We start from the raw sequence: 22,759 nt of genomic DNA on the forward strand, positions 1-22,759 counted from the left end.
TTTATGTAAAATACATTGTCTATTTAAGAGTAGATAATACACACACATGAAATGACAGCTCATCATAATCACAGTAATTGTTTACAACTGAAACCAACAAGGTCTCTTGAGGGGAGGAGCATTTAGTGATTGACCTGAGAATTGCTGGCACATGGTTACAACAAAAAGCAGGAGGGCTTATTTGGTTTTATTATCGTTTTTAAATTCTCCACAGACAGAAGGCCCCTTATTGCCCACACCCAGGTGGACTGCTCCCTGCTACACCTCCTCTCATCATGCCTCCGTTCCATAGTTGAGCTCCGCAAGGTTGGTTTTGTTAATTTCACAGTGCTTTACACTGCATTCAAGTTTTACTATGGAAACACTGGGTATTCATTTTTTTAATGAACAAATCACAAGTTCCTTATGGAATAAAAATAAGCACCCAGTGACTTATTATTCTGCACATTCAATTTTCCAAAATGGAAGAAACTCAATAGGAAAAAAATTAGAAAGATAAAAAAAATTGAAAGTGCACATTGCTAGAGGATCCAGTTGGTGTCCCTGAGTGAGGAGGACAGAGGAGGAGGGTGTGGAGCTGGGACCGTGATACCAAGCCAAAAGTAGGCAGGTGGTGCTGGGAGTAAGCCGCTGTGCAGACACCTCGAACAGTGTCCTTGTTGGGACATAGTCCCACTGTACCCAGGTCTGCTAATTTTTTCCTGAGGAGCCGATAATCTAGATGGCTAAGATTCCTGACTTTTAAATGTTGAAAATTAATTCAAACTCTAGAAAACACTGCTTCACAAACAAAATACATCCACAGCTGCAGTAAGCCTTCAGGCTACCAATTTCCTAATGCAAAATGCAAAAGCAGCAGCTGAACAAGTTTAAAGAGGTTGAGAAAATATGCTGTCTTTTCTGATCCTTTTCCTTTCTAATAAGTAGCATTTTGGAAAAATCCAGATACACTTACATCATAGCCACAATTATCTGCAGTTTAATGAGACAAGTAGCATAATTAGAGTAGGTAGTTGGGAGTGACCTGAATGCCCACAGCAGTCCTTTCTTTTGAATCAGGGCCAGCAATGGTGTCACCCAGACGCTGTTGACTAACTAATGTACAACAGATTTACTTAACCACTGGCAAACCACATTTCCTTTTCCAGGGCAATAACTTAAAAGATTATTTATCTCCCTTTGTTGCAAAGACAGGAAATACTTCTTACTGGACTCAGGGCAGCTGTGACGCATCCTCCCAGAGAAATCATTAAACCACAAGGATTCAGACAGAGCCCAGAGCCCTGAAAACTTTGGCCACGCGCTCCTTCCCCTCAGCAGCCACAGGCACCAGCAACTCCAGAGAGGTGAGTGCTTGCTTTGCCCCAAAAGCTTCACACCCGCCAGCATGTCCTGTCTGAGCCAGTAGACTGTACTTAAGAAAACCTAAAAATGCTTTGTAACTGAATCTCTTTTGAATTCGAATTTGGCATATTAAAAGTGAAAGTTTACTCAAATTAGATATAGAACAGAAGCTGTTCCCCACATTTCCACAAGTAATTAGAACTTCGGGAATCTTAGTGGAAAAGTTGGAGAGCTAAGTCCTCCGCAGACTTTCCCTCTAAGTATCCTCAAGACGCGCTCTCTACATGGGGCAAAACAGAATTAGAAGCGAGAATCTGCACAATGCTTCATCCTCATTCAGCAGCCTTTAAGTAGGCTCTGGTTTAAGTGGATGAAAACTTCCCTGTATGGCTGGGTTGCCATGGCTGCTTGCTGTTACCCCCCAGGGCTACTGAGCCTGCCACTGTGAGACCATTTCAGTCTCTGCAAAAAGCTTTTTGTGTCTCTAGCCTCACAGTTCAACCAAGTAAGGGCCCCCCAAGTATAATCTCCAACCTGCCTACCCTGAAGAACCAGGCATTTACACAAGATATTCATCACCCTGACAGGGAGAAAAATGTAAATGTCTTTCTATTATTCATAAATCAGCTTCTTTGTAAGAAAATGTCCTTTTGTATATCTCTTTTCCAGTGCTTCTGTTCTGGACTGATTTTTTTTGTTTGTTTTTTCAAACAACAACAAAAAGATTAGAAATGGTCATTGACAAGAATTAATATGACTTGATTATATAATATTCTCCCAAATGTCTATTTCTAAAATTTCTATCATCAGAGTTTTTAGACGTTTGGGGGACTATGCTATTTTAACATCACACAAAAAAGAATAATGCTAACCTTGATGATATCAAAAGGTGGAAGGCCAAGTTGCCGACCCCAGTTGTTCTGGTGAGATTGATGGGAGGGAGGGAATGACCCGCTTAAAATCATCCAACCCTTTCTTACAATTAAAGCTTCATTAAGTTAATATAAATCTTCTCTTTTACAATGTAATCTCTTCAAAAGAGCAGTTTTCTAACAGTGATATTTCAAGCATTAGTGGAGAAATGCTATTTGTATGAAATGGGAGATCCTATTCCCCAAAATAATATGATAGCGGCATTGCTATCCTTCCATCTCTGAACCCAGGTGGCCCTCCATTTAGATCTGCTTGCACACATTCTCGTCAAGAAACCCTTTGAGAGCAGGCATGGTGCCTCACACCTGTAATCCCAGCACTTTGGGAAGCTGAGGCAGGAGGATTACTTGAGCCCAGTATTTCCAGACCAGCCTGGGCAACACAGTGAGACCCTGTCTCTATTTTTTTTTTTTTTTTTTTGAGACAGAGTCTCACTCTGTCATCCAAACTGGAGTGCAGTGGCGCAATCTTGGCTCACTGCAATCTATGCCTCCCGGGTTCAAGCAATTCTCCTGCCTCAGCCTCCTGAGTAGCTGGGGACCGCAGGCACATTCCACCACTCCTGGCTAATTTTTGTATTTTTAGTAAAGAGGATTTCACCATTTTGGTGAGGCTGGTCTCGAATGCCTGACTTTAGATGATCCACCCACCTCGGCTTCCCAAAGTGCTGGGATTACAGGCATGAGCCACTTCACCTGGCCCCATCTCTATTTTTAAAAATAAAAACAATATATACGAAAAGAAACCTATTGAAATACCAGCCATAATAGCCTTCAGAAAATCTGCAAATGATTTTTTAGAAAGTGGCAAAACTGGCTGGGTGCAGTGGCTCATGCCTGTAATCCCAGCGCTTTGGGAGGCCGAGGCGGGCAGGTCACAAGGTCAGGAGTTTGAGACAAGCCTGGTCAACAAGGCGAAACACCATCTCTACTAAAAATACAAAAAATTAGCCAGGAGTGGTGGCAGGTGCCTGTAATCACAGCTATTCAGGAGGCTGGTGCAGGAGAATTGCTTGAACCCGGGAGGCAGAGGATGTGGTAAGCCAAGATCGTGCCACTGCACTCCAGCTTGGGCAACAAGAGCAAAACTGCATCTCAAAAAAAAAAAAAAAAAGAAAGTGGCAAAATTGTCCTGAAATCCTTCTACCTGGTAGAAGTTTTGCTATCCCTTCCTCTCAGTCACTCAATTTGGTAAATATCTCCTCCAATAAGCAAATTGATAGCCCAATGTTTAAATCTCTTAAGAGAATGATCTTTGAAATCACAACATCTGGAACCAAACCACAACTCTGCCGCTTACACGAAAGGCTCTCTTAACAGATCTCTAATTAACTAACCCACCAGCTTAACCAATGCAGCAAACAGCCTGGCTGGTATCTACTATACCCTTAATGCTCAGAGCTCAGAGGTAGCAGGTAGCTTATCTCTAGTACACCTGAGCACTTCAGCTACTTTTGCACAGCAGATCAACTGCAAGTCATGCCTTAGAGTATCAAGGGGAAGCTCTTCAAGCACATATCAAACTATAAGTCTTATTTGCAGAGATATTTATTCCTTTTATTTATTCTTAGACTAATTTCAAAGTGAAGCAAGTATATGTTTTAATACTGTTTTAGGTGGTAACTACAACATAAAAATGCATACACTTTCCTGGGTTTCCGTGTGTACTGTGCTTAAACTATGCTTGGCACATAGGACAATCCTTGATCAATGTCATTTCTCTTGTCGCCTTTTATATTCTTTGCTACTCATTGCCTCCTGCTCTACAGCCAAAAATAAACTCATGTAAAGTAACTCCCTGAAATACTCTTCAGGAATAGCTTTTACAGGTGAAATTGTGATTTTGTGTGATTACAGAACATAGTACAGAACTATAGTAAACACTAATACTGCTAATGCAAAGGAATGGAAATTAACAGAGCTCTAGTAACTACCCCCTTCACTGACCACATCTATTCATCTGGTCTCACAAAAGACTGAAAAATATGCCAAGACTGAATCAAGGGATTGCGGGTAGGTCTGGGAGAGTATTCATTCTTACAGGACAGAGGGATATCCGTACTTTGCAAAACTGCACCTCCCCACCCCCGACCCCTACCATGAGAATTCCTGCTTTGGATTTCCTAGACTTAGACTTGGTCTTTAACAGTGGACAAAAACAAAATCGTATGCTTCTCTGGCAGCTGACCTTTCACGGCCTAACAATGTTCAATTTCAAATATCACATGGTTAAGCTGAAGTTAGACCAGACAAAAATAAAGATAGCTAGCTGTCAGAGGGAAGCCTGCCACATCAAGGCATGTCTACCTTCATGCTCCACACTTCTCATCCTTTGAATTTATGAATTCTGAGTCCTGCCTGAGGAACACAGATGGGCTCATATCTGCCAGGCCCACAGATGATGACCAGAGATAAAAATCAAACCTTTATGCTCGGCGAGGTGGCTCATGCCTATAATCCCAGCACTTTGGGAGGCCGAGGCTGGCGGATCACAAAGTCAGGAGTTTGAGTCCAGCCTGGCCAATATGGTGAAACCCCATTTCTACTAAGAATACAAAAAAGTTAGCCAGGCGTGGTGGCACATGCCTGTAATCGCAGCTACTCAGGAGGCTAAGGCAGGAGAATTCCTTGAACCCAGGAGGCGGAGGTTGTAGTGAGCCAAGATCATGCCACTGTACTCCAGCCCAGGCAACAGAGTGAGACTCCATCTGAAAAAAAAAAAAAAAAAAAAAAAAAAAATCAAACCTTTAAGGGTGGGCATGGGGGCTCATGCCTGTAATCCCAGCACTTTGGGACGCCAAGGCAGGTGGGTCACCTGAGGTCATGAGTTCAAGATCAGCCTGGCCAACATGGCAAAAGCCTATCTCTACTAAAAATACAAAAAGTAGCCAGGCATGGTGGCAGGTGCCTGTAATCCTAGCTACTCAGGAGGCTGAGGCAGGAGAATCACTTGAACTTGGGAAGCAGAGGTTGCAGTGATCTGAGATCATGCCACTGCACTCCAGCCTAGGCAACAGAGCAGGACTCCTTCTAAAAAAAAAAAAAAAAAATCAAACCTTTAATTCCCTCAGTACCAAGAAAATTATCTTTCAAACTATCTATGTAAGTAAATTGGTTTTTTTTTGTTTTGTTTTTTTTTGAGACAGAGTTTCGCTCGTTACCCAGGCTGGAGTGCAATGGTGCGTTCTTGGCTCACCGCAACCTCCGCCTCCTGGGTTCAGGAAATTCTCCTGCCTCAGCCTCCTGAGTAGCTGAGATTACAGGCATGCGTCACCATGCCCAGCTAATTTTTTGTATTTTTAGTAGAGACAGGGTTTCACCATGTTGACCAGGATGGTCTCGATCTCTTGACCTTGTGATCCATCCGCCTCGGCCTCCCAAAGTGCTGGGATTACAGGCGTGAGCCACCACGCCCGGCCTATGTAAGTAAATTAAAAGTTAAAATTCAGGCCAGGTGCAGTGGCTCATGCCTCTAATCCCAGCACTTTGGGAGACTGAGGCAGGCAGATCATGAGGACAGGAGTTCCAGACCAGCCTGGCCAAGAGATCAACCTGACCAATATGGTGAAACCCCATCTCTACTAAAATTACAAAAATTAGTTGGATGTGGTGGCAGGTGCCTATAATCCCAGCTACTCAGGAGGCTGAGGCAGGAGAATTGCTTGAACTTGGGAGGCAGAGAGTGCAGTGAGCTGAAGATCACACCATTGCACTCCAGCCTGGGCAACAGAGTGAGACTCCGATTCAGAAAAGAAAAAAAAAGTTAAAATTCACACCTAACTAATATGTGATTCCATCTCTTCACTGTCAGGACATACTGAAGCCCAGAAAGTAAAATCTCCTAATGAGCCTTATACCGTGCATTTGAAGAACATTCCATCTCTGCTCATTTTTTTTTTTTTTTTTTTTTTCTTTTTGAGATGGAGTTTCACTCCTGTTGCCCAGTCTGGAGTGCAGTGGCACAACCTCCACCTTCCGGGATCAAGTGATTCTCCTGCCTCAGCCTCCTGTGTAGCTGGGATTACAGACATGTGCCACCACACCTGGCAATTTTCGTGTTTTTAGTAGAGGCGGGGTTTCACCATGTTGGTCAGGCTGGTCTCCAACTCCCATCCTCAGGTGATCCACCCACCTTGGACTCCCAAAGTGCTGGGATTACAGGCTGAGCCACTGTGCCCGGCTTGTCTCTGCTAATTTAACTTGACTCTTCTTAAGCAAAAGCCTACCCAGACAAAGAAGCGTTGGGTGTCCCCCATTCGTCACTGATTTTCAGCGGGCAGCAGAACAAATAGTAGCAATGATTTCCATTCAAAAAACAAACTTGTTACACAAACACAGGCTGGGAGAGAGAATTAATTTGTACAGATGTTCATTGCTTACTTTATTCCAGGATTGCATGATGAGGTTTTTTTTTTTTTTTCTTTTTTTTTTCCTCCAAGGAGTCCTGCTCTGTCATCCAGGCTGGAGCACAGTAGCACAATCTCGGCTCACTGCAACCTGTACCTCCCAGGTTCAAATAATTCTCCTGCCCCAGCCTCCTGAGTAGCTCAGACTACAGGCGTGCACCACTATGCTCGGCTAATTTTTGTATTTTTAGTTGAGATGGGAAGGTTTCACTATGTCGGCCAGGCTGATCTTGAACTCCTGACCTTGTGATCCGCCTGCCTCAGCCTCCCAAAGTGCTGAGATTGTAGGCGTGAGCCACCCCACCTGGCCTGCATGATGAATTTTAGTGGAGGGTGGTGGGGGAAGGGAAGAACCACATTCAAAACCCAACATCATTCTTCTCTACACTGTCATTTCAAATGCCAGATACCAGTGGAAGGAGGAACGAAGCCGTTTAGAACACCTTTCTCCATTTCTTTCTGGTGGGACAATAGCTTCTCTCATCCCAGAAAATTAACTGGTAAGTGCTTTCCTGTTTATTTTCCTCAAACTGACACATTTAGAGCTGACCTGATGAGGATTCCTGCAGATGATTTATTTACAAAACAGCATTTTGACTAACTACTAGCTAGCAAAAAAGGAAAAGGACTCCTGATCATTTGCAAAATACTGTCTGCAGATTCATATTTTTGGTCTTGGCAAAAGTGTTTAGGGACGTTCCTATAGGGTTCACTACAGCTGCTGATGAATCCTAAAACCCTGCAAGAGAGAAAATGAGCATGTTGCTGGGGTGGGCCAACAAAGAACTTTCAGTGATTTTCTCAGCTTTTTACCTACATAATTACAGCTCATAAATCTGGCTTTTAAGGAGTTGTGATCTAGAAATAGTCAAACATCATTTGTGGAAGGCTCACTGTTGAGAAACTAGCAGAAAAAATAATGGTACTCTGAGATGAAAACTGATATTGCCCTCTTTAGATTACAAAGTGGGGAAAAGTTCTCAATTGAGCTGTAATGCAGTTCCCCCACCCTGGCTCCCCCTTTTTACGATGAAAGGCTTGTGGTTTGCTGTGCTCTCCCCTTTCTTTGTTGTTGTTGCCTTTTTGAAATTTCACTCTCAATTTCTTTTTCGATTAATTGATGTCCAGGCTCTCCCAACAAGGGATAGATGGCTAAATGCAGGGAAGACTGGGAGAGAAGGGTTCCGCTATTTAATTTTTCCTTTTCTAGTCAGAAACTGTGAGCACCAATTGCTTTTATCTTTTCCTCCAAAAGAAAGCTAATGAAAACCAAATAACGTTCGATAACAGAACTTTCACTGGCAATAATGATCTTAAATTGACTTTTTCACTTAAAGCGGACTCATTCACTCAAGAATCCACAAACCTGTTGTTACATCAATCCGATGGTATTTTTGTTTTATTAAAAAAAAAAAAAAAAAAAAAAAAAGGCCAAGGGAACATTCTCTGGGTCTCAAGTTACAAGTAATTATTCTTAGTGAATAATTCTCATCATATTTGTACATCTTCCAGATGCTAGATTATTATGTTTTTCATGGCCTATTTTATGATTTTATCTAAGTAATTTAGCTTATAAAAGGTCATTCATTTCTGTTACTTTACCACTAATTGTCATATCCCTGAGATAAATATTTAATAACAGATCATGTTAACCAGAATTATAATCATGTAAAAAGTAAATGAAGTAGAAAGGATTGAATGCAAAATTGATAATAGATCTGTTACTCTGATGGTGAGGTTACAGATGTGTCAAGGAGAAAAATCTTCTCCTGTTCCCTCTTAGATTTGTTACCAGGGGCCAGCAAATGAAATTGGCAGAAGAAAGATTATCAAGAGAAAATAAAATGTAATTATATGTACATAGATATGGGTGTTTCCAAGTAAATGTGACTCAGAGGTTGCAGTGAGCTATGATTGTGCCACTACATTCCAGCCTGGGCAACCAGAACCTATCTCAAATAAAAAAAATTAAAAAATAAAAAATTAAATTAAATTAAAAAAAGGACTCAGATGGGCAGTTAGAATTTGGGGCTTACATGCCATCTTTTTCTTTTTCTGTGCGTGTTTTTTTGTTTTTTGTTTTGTTTTATATATGCCATCTGAATAGGAGAAATGGAAAAGAAGAAGGGCACTTATGAGAAAACACATGACGTTTTAGAAACATAAATGGGTCCTTAGGAGAATAGACCAGTGATATGAGAGTTTTAGTGACAATATCTTTTCGGGTGTGGTGGAAGACTTCTCATCTCTGGTGATAAGAGTCAGTCTTCCCTGATTACTTCCAGGGAGGGGATCTATGGCACATAAATTCTCTTGAGTTCTTTTGGAGGGCTCTGCTTTTAGGCAGATAAGAGATTTCAAAACTCAAATCCCTTCTGCTCAAAATAATTTTTATGCCACTACACTGCTTCAGGCAATGTATCCATACCATTTTCCCTCGGCCTGCCGGAGTACTGGGATTACAGGCGTGAGCCACCTTTGCCTCTCTCACACTTCCTCTCCTCTCAGAGGTCAAAGGCTCCGCCAGGCTCCTCCCTCGCAGTAAGTTCTTCCGGTACTTAGGCCAGGAAGGACTTCTGGTAGGTGTGCCCCAGCTGGTGGCCAAAGTCCAGATCTTCTCATCTCACTTGGACCTATGATGGCACAGCAAAACCCTCACACCTTCTCACCTTCCCCATGAACTGTGAGCCTGTATACTTCAGTTCAATTCCAATCCCTTCCTTTTCTGAACTCCATATTCTCTAGGCACTACAGAACTTTAAAACTTCCTAGTTTATGAACTTAGTTCTGTGTTCCAGGCAGTACAACTCAAAGCTTTCTGAGGTTAAGAACTTTTCCCTAAAATCCTGTGTCTTCTCTCATCACAGTAACTGAGGGTTCAGTCAATATTTGCTTGACTGATAATAACAAATACAGGTGGATTTGGACAATTTCCAAATATGCCTGTAACTGCACAATATCTACAATATCTTTTTTTTTTTTTTTTTTTTTTTTTTTTTTTTTGAGAGAGACGGCATCTTGCTCTGTTGCCCAGGCTGGAGTGCAATGGTGCAATCTCGGCTCACCGTAACCTCCTCCTCCCAGGTTGCGGCAATTCTCCTGCCTCAGCCTTCTGAGTAGCTAAGATTACAGGTGTGTGCCATCACACCCAGCTAATTTTTGTATTTTTAGTAGAGATGGGGTTTCACCATGTTGGTCAAGCTGGCCTCAAACTCCTGACGCTGTGATCTGTCCACCTCGGTCTCGCAAAGTGCTGGGATTACAGGCGACTGCACAATATCTTTACACTTGTTTTTTGTTTTTTGTTTTTTGTTTTTGAGACGGAGTTTCGCCCTTGTTACCCAGGCTGGAGTGCAATGGCGCGATCTCGGCTCACCGCAACCTCCGCCTCCTGGGGTCAGGCAATTCTCCTGCCTCAGCCTCCTGAGTAGCTGGGATTACAGGCACGTGCCACCATGCCCAGCTAATTTTTTGCACTTTTAGTAGAGACGGGGTTTCACCATGTTGACCAGGATGGTCTCGATCTCTCGACCTCGTGATCCACCCGCCTCGGCCTCCCAAAGTGCTGGGATTACAGGCTTGAGCCACCGCGCCCGGCCTATCTTTACACTTGTTATTTTGATTTTGCCAAGTCGTCCCTGAGCTCTGCCTCTAATTTGTCTCATGGCATGAGATGGAGCAAACTCTCCGGACCTTGGCTTCCTTTCCTTTACAATAAATCAAATGGATAAGATTCCTTCTAAAACTCTCCAATTCCTTTTTGGATTTTTTTCTTAAACCCTTTCTTATTAAGTCACTGCTCAGTGTGATCTATATGATGGATTATCTAGCATATACAATGGGTACTTAATATTTAGTGGGAAAAAGTCTTCTACATTTTTCAATATGAACTTGATCTTAATATGTTCTGATTAGTTTGTTGAAACTCAAATAAGTAGAAAAATGTTCTTCATTGTTAAAGAAAGTGGTATGAACAGGAATAAAATATAACATGAATCAGGCAGAAATTTTTTGCTAGAAATTATGCCACCCAGGCTGGAGTGCAGTGGTGAGATCTCTGCTCATTGTAGCTTTTGCCTCCCGAATTCAAGTAATCTCCTGTCTCAGCCTCCTGAGTAGCTGGGACTAGAGGCACACACCATCACGCCTGGCTAATTTTTGTAGTTTTAGTAAAGACACCATATTGGTCAGCCTGGTCTGGGTGACAGAGCAAGACTCATCTCAAAAATAATAATAGTAATAACAATAACTGAATGAGTTGAGTAAAGTTCCTCCATGTTAAGTGCTTTATATAATTGAATACAATAGAGACCAATATTTCAACAAAAAGTGATCACTATCAACACATGAAATATCGTCATTATGAAAGTGCTTGACGAACACTGGGGGTGGGTAAGGCATGGGATAAAGGTGGAGTTAATCTGAAAAAGAAAAGACTTCATGGAGAATGATTTTGAAACAAAGTAGACAACCTGGCAGCTTGAAAAAGGTGGAGAATCTAAGCAGGAATATATATGTATGTATATATGTGCCTGCTTGAATTTTCATTAAGACTAAATTGTCCCTAATGGCATGAAAATAATAAAATACAAAGTTGAGTCAACGTTAGATCATTGAATGTAGAAAAAATGGCTTGTAGATGTGACATCCTTAATTTTCACAAAACTTTCTCTTTAAGAGTTTATAATGATAAACCTCTAGTTGAGTGGCAAAATCTGACAGTGAAACATTTTACTTAATTGTATAAGTAAGAGTTGACAGAGCTTTTTCTTTTTTCTTTTTTTTTTTTTGAGATGGAGTTTCGCTCTTGTTACCCAGGCTGGAGTGCAATGGCGCGATCTCGGCTCACCTCGGCTCACCGCAACCTCCACCTCCTGGGTTCAAGCAATTCTCCTGCCTCAGCCTCCTGAGTAGCTGGGATTACAGGCACGTGCCACCATGCCCAGCTAATTTTTTGTATTTTTAGTAGAGACGGGGTTTCACCATGTTGACCAGGATGGTCTCTATCTCTTGACCTCGTGATCCACCCGCCTTGGCCTCCCAAAGTGCTGGGATTACAGGCGTGAGCCACCGTGCCCGGCCGATAGAGCTTTTTCTTTATTCGGTTGTGCTGTATAAAATGCTATTTGCAGCCAGGCACAGTGGCTCACACCTATAATCCCAGCACTTTGGGAGGCTGAGACAGGCAGATCACAAGGTCAAGCGATCAAGACCATCCTGGCTAATATGGTGAAACCACGTCTCTACTAAAAATACAAAAATTAGCTGGGCGTGGTGACATGCGCCTGTAGTCCCAGCTACTCAGGAGGCTGAGGCAGGAGAATTGCTTGAACTTGAGAGGCAGAGGTTGCAGTGAGCCAAGATATCACCACTGCACTCCAATCTGGCGACAGAGTGAGATTCCATCTCAAAAAAAAAAAAAAAACTATTTGCTATTCACAATAGCAAAGACCTGGAATCAACCTAAGTGCCCATCAATAATAGACTGGATAAAGAAAATGTGGTACATATACACCATGGAATACAATGCAGCCATGAAAATGAATGAGATCATGTCTTTTGCAGGGACGTGGATGGAGCTAGAAGCCATTATCCTCAGCAGACTAACACAGGAACAGAAAACCAAACATGAGGCCAGGCATGGTGGCTTAGGCTTGTAATCCCAGCACTTTGGGAGGCTGAGGCAGGTGATCACCTGAGGTTGGGAATTCAAAACCAACCTGGCCTACATGGTGAAATCCCGTCTCTACTAAAAATACAAAAATCAGTCAGTCATGGTGGTATGCACCTGTAGTCCCAGCTATTCGGGAGTCTGAGGCATGATAATTGCTTGATCCTGGAAGGCAGAGGTTGCAGTGAGCTGAGATTGTGCCACTGCACTCCAATTTGTGTGACAGAGTTAGACTTTGTCTCTTAAAAAAAAAAAGAAAGAAAAAGAAAACCATACACAGCAACATGGCATGTTTTCACTTATAAATGGGAACTGAATGATTCGAACACATGGACACATGAGGTAACAACACACACGGGAGCATGTGGGAGGGTTGGGGGAGAGAGAGCATCAGGAAGAATAGCTCATGGATGCTGGGCTTAATACTAAGCGATGGGTTGATTTGTGCAACAAACCACCCTGACACACATTTACATATGTAACAATCCTGTACATCCTGAACCTGTATCCTAGAACTTAAAATCTAAGTTGAAAAAACAAGCTGGGTGCGGTGGCTCACGCCTGTAATCCCTGCACTTTGGGAGGCAGAGGTGGGCAGGTCACAAGGTCAGGAGATGGAGACCATCTTGGCTAACACAATGAAACTCCATCCCTACTAAAAATGCAAAAAAAAAAAAAAAAAAAAAAAATAGCTGGGCATGGTGGCACAGGCCTGTAGTCTCAGCTATTTGGGAGGCTGAGGTAGGAGAATCGCTTCAACTTGGCAGGCGGAGGTTGCAGTAAGCCGAGATCACACCACTGCACTCCAGCCTGGGTGACAGAGCAAGTTTCCATCTCAAAAAAAAAAAAAAAGTTTTAGAAAACAAATAACCAAAAAAAGTGCTATTTGGTGTTGGGGTGGCGGGGACGCAGGGGAAGACAGAGTCTCACTCTATCACCCAGGCTGAAGGGCAGTGGTGTGATCTCAGCTTACTGCAGCCTCCACCTCCAGGTTCAAGTGATTCTCTTGCTTCAGCCATCAGAGTAGCTGGGATTACAGGTGTGTGTTACCATCTGTGGCTAATTTTTGTATTTTTCATAGAGACAGAGTTTCACCATGTTGTCCAGGCTAATCTCCAACTCCTGGCCTTAAGTGATCCACCCGCCTCGGCCTCCCAAAGTGTTAGGATTACAGGTGTGAGCCACTGGGCCTGGCTGTGACCTTGACCATTTTTGATCTAACAAAATAGCAGTTTCTTATGCTTTAACATAAAAAATGAATTGATAATTTAATAAAAATAGGGGACTGGGCCCCATGGCCCACACCTGTAGCCCAAGCACTTTCAGAGGCCAAGATGGGAGAATTGCTTGAGCCCAAGAGTTCGAGACCAGCCTGGGCATCATAGTGAGTCCACATTTCTATCAAAATTTTAAAAATTAGCCAGGCATGGTAGTACGTGTCTATACTTCCAGCTACATAGGAAGCTGAGGCAGGAGGACTGCTGGAGCCTGGAAGGTGGAGGCTACAGGGCAATGTGACCATGCCACTACATTCTAGCCTCCATTACAGAGTGAGACCCTGTCTGGAAAAAAAAAAGTTACATATATTTATATATGTAAATATTTCTCATTTATATAAACATTTGTGTATTTCTACACATTAAAACCACAGTAAGCATGATTTGTTTGTTTTTGAGACACAGCTCTCTCTATTGCCCAGGCTGGAGTACAGTAGCACTATCACAGTTCACTGCAACCTCAACCTTCTAGGCCCAAGTGATCCTACCACCTCTGAGTAGCTAGGACTACAGGCATACACTACCATGCCTGGCTTATTTTTTGATTTCGTAGAGATGGAGGTCTCATTATGTTTCCCAGGCTCGTTTCAAACTCCGGGACTCAAGCAATCCTCCTACCTCTGCCTCCCAAACTGCTGGGATTACACCCAGCCTAAACATAATAGTTTTGATGATTGAGAAAGCACCTCCTTCTTCATTCACTGGACATTCATTGAGCACCTATTGAGCACTCTGCTCCTTGCTGAGATACAAGGATGAGTAAAAGATAATCCTTGCCCTTGATGTTCTTAGTTTACTAAGGGAGATGAACACCTTAACAGATCATTACTCAGAGAGACTGTGTGTACAGGAGTTAAGAAGGAAGGCTCCGAGGTCAGACAGACCCAGATGTTTAGTCTGGTCTTCCCCACTTTTACTAAGTGCCAAAGCTCTCTTAGCCTCGTGGAAATAATAACAGTACCTCCCAGGATTCTTGTGAGAGATCAATGTGACAATGCATGTGAAGTTGCTTAGCATTGTACTGTGCTTAACAAGTACTCAGGAAATGCTGAATATTACTGTATGTATTAAATGCTACTTACATAATTAGATGTGGTTGGTACTTGCTTCCTTTGAATGGAGTTAGATCAACTGGTTTTAATTATAAGCAACAGGCCAGGCAGGGTGTCTCATGCTTGTAATCCCAGCACTTTGGGAGGCTGAGGCAGGTGGATCACCTGAGGTCAGGTGTTTGAGACCAGCCTGGCCAACATGATAAAACCTTGTCTCTATTAAAAATACAAAATTGCCAGATGCAGTGGCTCACGCCTGTGGTCCCAGCACTTTGGGAGGCCGAGGCATATGGATCACCTGAGGTCAGGAGTTCAAGACCAGCCTGGCCAACATGGTGAAACACCATATCTACTGAAAATACAAAAAAATAGCCAGGCATGGTGGTAGGTGCTGGTAATCCCAGCTACTCAGGAGATTGAGGCAGGAGATTCACTTGAATCCAGGAGGCACAGGTTGCAGTGAGCTGAGATGCACTTTAGCCTGGGCGATAGAGCAAGACTCCGTCTCTTAAAAAATAAAATTAATTAATTAATTAAATAAAAATAAAAATACAAAATTAGCCAGGTGGCGTGGTGCACACTTGTCCCATCTACTCTGGAGGCTGGGGCAGGAGAATCCCTTGAACCCTGGTGGCAGAGGTTACAGTGAGCCAAGGTTGCACCACTGCACTCCAGCCTGGGCCACAGAGCAAGAGACTCTATTTCAAAACAAAAAAAAAAAATTATAAGCAACACATGACAGTGACAATGGTTTATAGTGTACTTGTTACTTCCTCATACCAATTTAGAGAAAAATATCATCATCTTTTCCTGGAAATGGGAACTGCTGTCAATCAAAAGTGCTGGGCTAAGGAAGGAAAGTGACTGAACAGACTGAACACACCAGGAGTGGGGCTGGCTTTCCTAGGTACTCGACATTCTTTTAATGCCTTTGATTTAAAAAAAGGAGAGAGAGAAATAAAACAGGAACTAATAGATTTGATAAATAAGAATTTAAATTCTCCTCTCTGGTTCACATTTGCCTTCTCAGACAAAATCGTTATTGCCAAGATGCCCATGTACATGAATGCCTTCAACAAAGCCTACTGAATAGTCTTTCCTTCAAGGAACACTATTGAGCTCTTCTGCCAGGCACTGTGCTAGGCTCTGAGAGTATGAAGGTAAGCAAAACCGCAGGCTACTGGGGGAGACAGACATCCATGAAATAAGCTTCCACATGCATAGTAACATGGAAATGAGGAGCTTACAGCAAAGGCCCTGATTTAGGTGGGGGCATAGGTTTGTGGAGGCAGGGAAGAGTTCATTTAGGGAAGCCATATCTAAAAGTACCACTTACGCTTTAGAAGAGCTGGTGATTTTCTCTTTAGTTCCAAAACCACCAGCAAGTTCAGGAGATAACAGCTTTGTCAAATGAATTTTTGGTTACTATATGGAACATGTCATGTTGATATAAATTATTTATTGTCACCCAATTGTATTGATAACATTAAATATGGCCTTTCCATTTGTCATTGTGCCCAATGGGATTCTCATTTTATTAACTGTATTCAAAATAAAATCATCCACCTTTCGAACAATTTTATTACTATTAACACATACATGTAAATGCACACTTAATTAAGGTTCTTTACATGCAGCAAACAAAAGGCTGGGAAAAACTTAGAAGGTAAAATCAAATGGTTTTTTCTTTTCTGGGAGGGACTCTTTGTTCTGGAATGATATTTCATATATAAATATGGTATTTCTCCATGATCTTCTTTTTGGATTTTTGGCAGTTGAATGGGGAAGGGTGTATTTCAGCACACATTGAAAACTGCTTGTCTTGTAGGAAGGATGATAATATACCTAACACTGTGTAAAAGTGGCATTTTCACCTCACAACTATAATCCCACCACTTTGGGAGGCCAAGTCAGAAAGATCACTTGAGCCCAGGAGTTCAGGATCACCATCTTGAACATAGTAAGACCCCCCTCTCTACCCCAAATTAAAAAAAAAATTAGCTAGGTTTGGTGGTGTACACCTGTAGTCCCAACTACTGGGGAGGCAGAGGTGGGAGGACCACTTGAGCCCAGGAGTTTGAGGCTGCAGTGAGCTATGCTCTTGCTACTGCACTCTAGCCAGGAGACAGAGTGTTTCCAAAAAAAAAAAAAAAAAAAAGAAGTCATATTTTGAGACTTCCTCAGAAAAAATGTTAGATTTCCCAAAATGCAGGAAGTTAAAAAAAAAGTTTAGCTTTTTAACTTGTTACTTGAACACTTACAAGAATATTCACACATCTTTCAGCCTTAAATAAAGATAGATTTTCAAAAATAAAGAACCATTTTCTAGATATGTTAAATAAAATCTGCTGAGAATCACTGGATGCTCTTTAGTAATTTCCCACATGATAACCACTTGTTTTTACTTTTTTCTCAAGCAATCAGTAAATGATATATTCATCAAACTTAAGAGAATAAACAAATCAAATATATCTCTTGCTAAGACAAACCACTGATTGCTTCTTTAGCCAGTTGGATTATAGCAGGTCAGTGAGATCACAGCAAGTAGCTTGGATATGTTATACTGATATTCATCACAAGAAATGAACTCATCTACAGAAATCTTTTGCTGCAAAATAAACAAACTCCTTTGGTGGAACATTATCACAGGATCAGAATGTGTCACTTTGTCAGAGATGGAATGAACACAGTGTAGCTTTACTGTAACAGCAGGAAACCATTATTTTGTTGCTCACAGCAGTCTTTCAGCTGATATTTTCTCTTAGAATGAAACCCAGATCCAAAATGCCATCAAAAGTAACCACAACCCAGGCATGGTGGCTCATGCCTATAATCTCTGCTACTTAGGAGGTTGAGGCAGGAGAATTGCTTGAACCCAGAAGGTGGAAGTTGCAGTGAGCTGAGATTGCATCATTGCACAACAGTCTGGGAAACAGAGCAAGACTCCATCTTTAAAAAAAAAAAAAAAAAAGTAACCACAAATAGTATTATCAAATGAGCTCTCTGATTAGAGCCATTGATCATTAAATTATCTAGAAGTCCAAGAATTTGCTACATTTCAACAATGCCATGTAAGGCGTGTGAAATATTTCATAATACACTCTAATGAAAGGATCAATCAAGTAAAGTCATAACAATGATGTTGCACATTTATTGAGCTCTTACTATGATCTGGACACTGTGCTATGCCCTAACATATACTATCTTGGTCTTTTATACAACAAACCTAGAATGGTTTACTGGTGGTTTCTTCTCCAGTTCCCTAGATCACTGATGAAAGAACAGGAACTGATTGTACCAAAACATTTATATGACAAGCTTGATCAATGTATTTGATTTAGTATCTATGCTGGGCTGAGAAAAACATGCAAAGCAGTACCTATAAATAAAAAAACAGGAACTAACCTGAGCATGGTGGCACATGCCTGGAGCCCCAGCTACTTGGGAGGCTGAGGCCAGATCACTTGAGCCCAGGAGTTGAGACTGCAGTTAAGTATGATCAGGCTGCTATATTCTAGCCTGGGTGACAGAGCAAGATCCTGTAACTAGAAAAAAGGAAAAGAAAAGAACATAGGAACTAGAAGGACACTAGAAATAGAAGGAAGATAGGAAATTGAAAAGTACTTGAGATAGAAAATTAGAGTAATAGGTTATATATACTGAGTATACTCAAAATATTCTCAATACTTCGGCCACCAGGTTAGAGAGTTTTTCCCACACCAAGCAATTCTCTAACTCTTTTCTTTCCTTTTTTTTTAATTTTTATCTTTGATTCAGGGTCTCTCTTTGTCACCCATGCTAGAGTATAGTGGTGCAGTCTCTGCTCACTGGATCTTCGACTTCCTAGGCTCAAGCAATTCTCTTTCCTTAGCTCCTGAAGCAGCTGAGACTACAGGTGTACACCACCATGCCTGGCTAATTTTTTTGTAGAGACAAGGTCCCACCATGTTGCCCAGGCTTCAAATTCCTGGCTTCAAGTGATCCTCTCAGTCCAGCCTCCCAAAGTGCTGGGATTACAAGCCTGAGCCACTGTGACCAGCTTTTTCTTTTCTTTTCTTTTTTTAAAGAGACTGTGAGGTCTTTTCTGGTCTGCCTAGTCTGGAGTACAGTGGTAGGATCATAACTCACTACAGCCTCAAACTCCTAGACTGAAGTGATCCTTCTACCTCAACCTCCCAAGCAGCTGAGACTGCAGGTATGCATGATCACATCCAGCTAACTTAAAAAAATTTTTAGAGGCCAGGTTTGGTGGTTCATGCCTGTAATCCTAGCACTTTGGGAGGCCAAGGTGGGCAGATTGCTTGAGTCCAGAAGTTCAAGATCAGCCTGGGTGACATGGTGAAACTGCATCTCAACAAAAATGCAAAAACTGAGGTGAGAGGATCACCTGAGCCTGGGGAGGTGGAAGCTGCGGTGAGCCAGGATCGCACCACTGCACTCCACCCTGAGTGACACCCCAGCTCAAAAAAGAAAAAAAAAATTAGCCAGACAGGTGGCTCATGCCTGTAATTCCAGTTACTCAGGAAGCTGAGGTGGGAGGATCTCTTGAGACCAGGAGGCAGAGGTTGTAGTGAGCCGAGATCCTGCCGTTGCACTCTAGCCTAGGTAATAGAGCAACATTCAGTCTCAAAAAAAAATAAAACAAATAAAAATAATAAAAATTTTAAAATATGTTATTTAGGTCGGGCGCGGTGGCTCAAGCCTGTAATCCCAGCACTTTAGGATGCCGAGGCGGGTGGATCACGAGGTCAAGAGATCGAGACCATCCTGGTCAACATGGTGAAACCTCGTCTCTACTAAAAAATACAAAAAATTAGCTGGGCATGGTGGTGCGTGCCTGTAGTCCCAGCTACTCAGGAGACTGAGGCAGGAGAATTGCCTGAACCCAGGAGGCGGAGGTTGCGGTGAGCCAAGATCGCGCCATTGCACTCCAGCCTGGGTAACAAGAGCGAAACTCCGTCTCAAAAAAAAAAAAAAAAACTTATTTAGGGACTGGGTCTTGTTATGTTGCCCAAATAGGTCTCCAACTTCTGGCCTCACGCAATCCTCTGCCCGGCTGGGATTCCGGGCATAAGCTACCTTGCCAGGCTTGGATATAAACTGTTGTCCTAAAAATTAACTCGGTTCGGCCAGGTACAGTGGCTGACGCCGGTAATCCCAGCACTTTGGGAGGCCAAGGCGGGTGGATCACGAGGTCAGGAGATGGAGACCGTCCTGGCCAACATGGTGAAACCCTGTCTCTACTAAAAACAGAAAAATTAGCCGGGTTTGGCGGCGCGCGCCCTTAGTCCCAGCTACTCGGGAGGCTGAGGCAGAATTGCTTGAACCCGGAAGGCGGAGGTTGCAATGAGCCGGGATCGCGCCACTGCACTCCAGCCTGGGCGACAAGAGCGAAACTTCGTTTAAAAAAAAAAAAATAGTTCTGACCTTTTCTGCCTGGAAATAGCGCAGACCCACGTAGATCAAGGGCTTCTTTACACAAGACCGCCCCTATATCAGAACCCAATTACAAGACCAGGTTGTTACCTATTCTTCTAAAATACAATATAAATCAGGTTTCCCACGATCGCCCCTCACATTCATTAGTTTGCTAGATCAGGTCGGAGAACTCGGGAAAATGGTGTACTTACAAGATTACTACAAAGGCCAGAACTCAAGAAGAGCCAGATGGGAGCGAGGCACGGACAAGGTCTGCGGAAGGGGCGCGGAGCTTCCATGCCCTCTGGGCGCGCCACCATTCCCGGGACCTCCGCGCGTTCACCAAACCGGAAGCTCTGGTTTTTACGGTGGCTCATTACTTAGTCATGATTGATTTAAACCACTGGCCATTGGAAATCAATGCAATCTCCAGCCCCCAATCCTCCCCTGGAGGTGGAGGTCGGGGAGTGCGCTGTGGACACGATTTGTAATTAGTGCAAGACACAGATACTGGGCTTTTTTTTTTTTTTTTTTTTTTTTTTTTTTTTTTTTTTGACAGAGGCTTGCTTTGTCACCCAGGCTGGAGTGCCGTAGCGCGATCTCAGCTCACTGCAACCTCTGCCTCCCGGGTGCCGGTTCAAGTGATTCTCCTTCCTCAGCCTCCCGAGTAGCTGGGACTATAGGCATGTGCCACCACGCCTGGCTAATTTTTTTTTTTTTTTTTTTTTTTTTGTAGTTTTAGTAGAGACAGGGTTTCACCATGTTGGTCAGTCTGGTCTCAAACTCCTGACCTCAGTGATCCGCCCGCCTCGCCTCCCAAAGTGCTGGGATTACAGGAAGGAGCCACTGTGCCGGCCTGGGGCTCTTTCAAATGGAGCTAGGTTCAAGTTTGTGGCTACAAAGAGGCACAAAACATGGTGTCTAGGAGGGAGGAGGTCGATTTGGTAGCAGGAAAGAACTAGGGTAGAAGGTGAGTTTGGGAGGTGTTTGTTACAGGAGAGGAAACGCGCTGGAGTGGGTGCAGTTGGTGGAGGGGTGACGGGCCCTGAGGGGCAGCAGCATCTGAGGTCCATAGTACCATGTGGACTGAGGCACTGAGAGGAGCAGAGTTTTCCTCTTTCGTGGTAAGGTAAGCTGGCCGCCTGACCTGGGTGGGTTGAAACCCCGCCCCCGCAACCGCTGCCGCAACCACCCACCGCCCCATCCCCAGCCCTAGGAGGCGGGCGCCCTGGGCGAATACCTATGGAAGCCATCCAGCTTTAGCAAGGCTAGTGCGGAATGTGGTGGCGTGTCTGCAGTCTCAGCTACTCAGGAGGCTGAACAGGAGAATCGCTTGAGCCCCATAGGTTGAAAGTGAACCATTATTGCACTACTGCACACCAGTCTGGGCAACTGAGACCCATCTTTTAAAAACAAAGGGAGGCCGGGCGCGGTGGCTCAAGCCTGTAATCCCAGCACTTTGGGAGGCCGAGGCGGGTGGATCACAAGGTCGAGAGATCGAGACCATCCTGGTCAACATGGTGAAACCCCGTCTCTACTAAAAATACAAAAAAATTAGCTGGGCATGGTGGCACGTGCCTGTAATCCCAGCTACTCAGGAGGCTGAGGCAGGAGAATTGCCTGAGCCCAGGAGGCGGAGGTTGCGGTGAGCCGAGATCGCGCCATTGCACTCCAGCCTGGGTAACAAGAGCGAAACTCCGTCTCAAAAAAAAAAAAAAAAAAAAAAAAAAAAAAAAAAAAAACAAAGGGAAAAACACACACGCACAACCAAGGCTGTGATCCCATGATCTTTAGCCAAGATCCACCCCTTTTCAAACAGCTTAAAGATTGAAAAAAAAAAAAAAATCATAGCCTCTATACCCTCCATGTCACCCCGTCCCTCCGAAAAACTTGGTAGAACCTAACAGAACCTTACGGTGTCAGCATCGACTGAACTTTATAATCAGTAAGTCCAATCCCGTGTAATATCTGATTTCCTGCTTGAAACCCCTCACTTTATGGTTGCATCATTAAACATCTCTAAGCATGAGAAATGTACCATCCTCTGACATAGCTTTACAGTAGAATGAAAGCTCCATACGTTCTGTGTCCTGCTCTTTCTCCAGGGCCTAGAATACATAGTAGGTACTGAATAAATAACTCATTTAATTAATTTATTACATGTTTAACAACTATAATCTTTAGGAAATTCTGCCTTACATTGAGCTAACATTAGTGTCCCTCAATTTTTTGAGGCCAATTTAAACAGTTTCCTCTTTCTTTTTTTTTTTTTTTTTTTTTTTTTTTTTTGAGACGGAGTTTCGCTCTTGTTACCCAGGCTGGAGTGCAATGGTGCGATCTCGGCTCACTGCAACCTCCACCTCCTGGGTTCAGGCAATTCTCCTGCCTCAGCCTCCTGAGTAGCTGGGATTACAGGCACACGCCAACATGCCCAGCTAATTTTTTGTATTTTTTTAGTAGAGATGGAGTTTCACCATGTTGACCAGGATGGTCTCGATCTCTCGACCTCGTGATCCACCCGCCTCGGCCTCCCAAAGTGCTGGGATTACAGGCTTGAGCCACCGCGCCCGGCCTCAGTTTCCTCTTTCAAATGTCAGCCCTTGGACATTTGAAAAAATGTGACCCTGCTCTTTCTTTTCCCAGAAAAATAGCTTCCACC

General features: G+C 43.2%; 1 protein-coding gene across 1 annotated transcript in view; it reads left to right on the plus strand.

Annotated features, from left to right (window-relative positions):
- The first annotated feature begins 1,237 nt into the window (after positions 1-1,237).
- CMKLR2 (chemerin chemokine-like receptor 2) overlaps positions 1,238-22,759 on the plus strand; it is a 50,990-nt gene continuing 29,468 nt past the window's right edge. The window contains exons 1-2 of the mRNA XM_074398674.1: positions 1,238-1,346; positions 7,089-7,182. The gene's annotated coding sequence lies outside the window, so the exon portion shown is untranslated. The remainder of the gene's footprint in view (positions 1,347-7,088; positions 7,183-22,759) is intronic.

This window comes from Saimiri boliviensis, chromosome 5, assembly GCF_048565385.1.
Source record: "Saimiri boliviensis isolate mSaiBol1 chromosome 5, mSaiBol1.pri, whole genome shotgun sequence".
NCBI lineage: Eukaryota > Metazoa > Chordata > Mammalia > Primates > Cebidae > Saimiri > Saimiri boliviensis.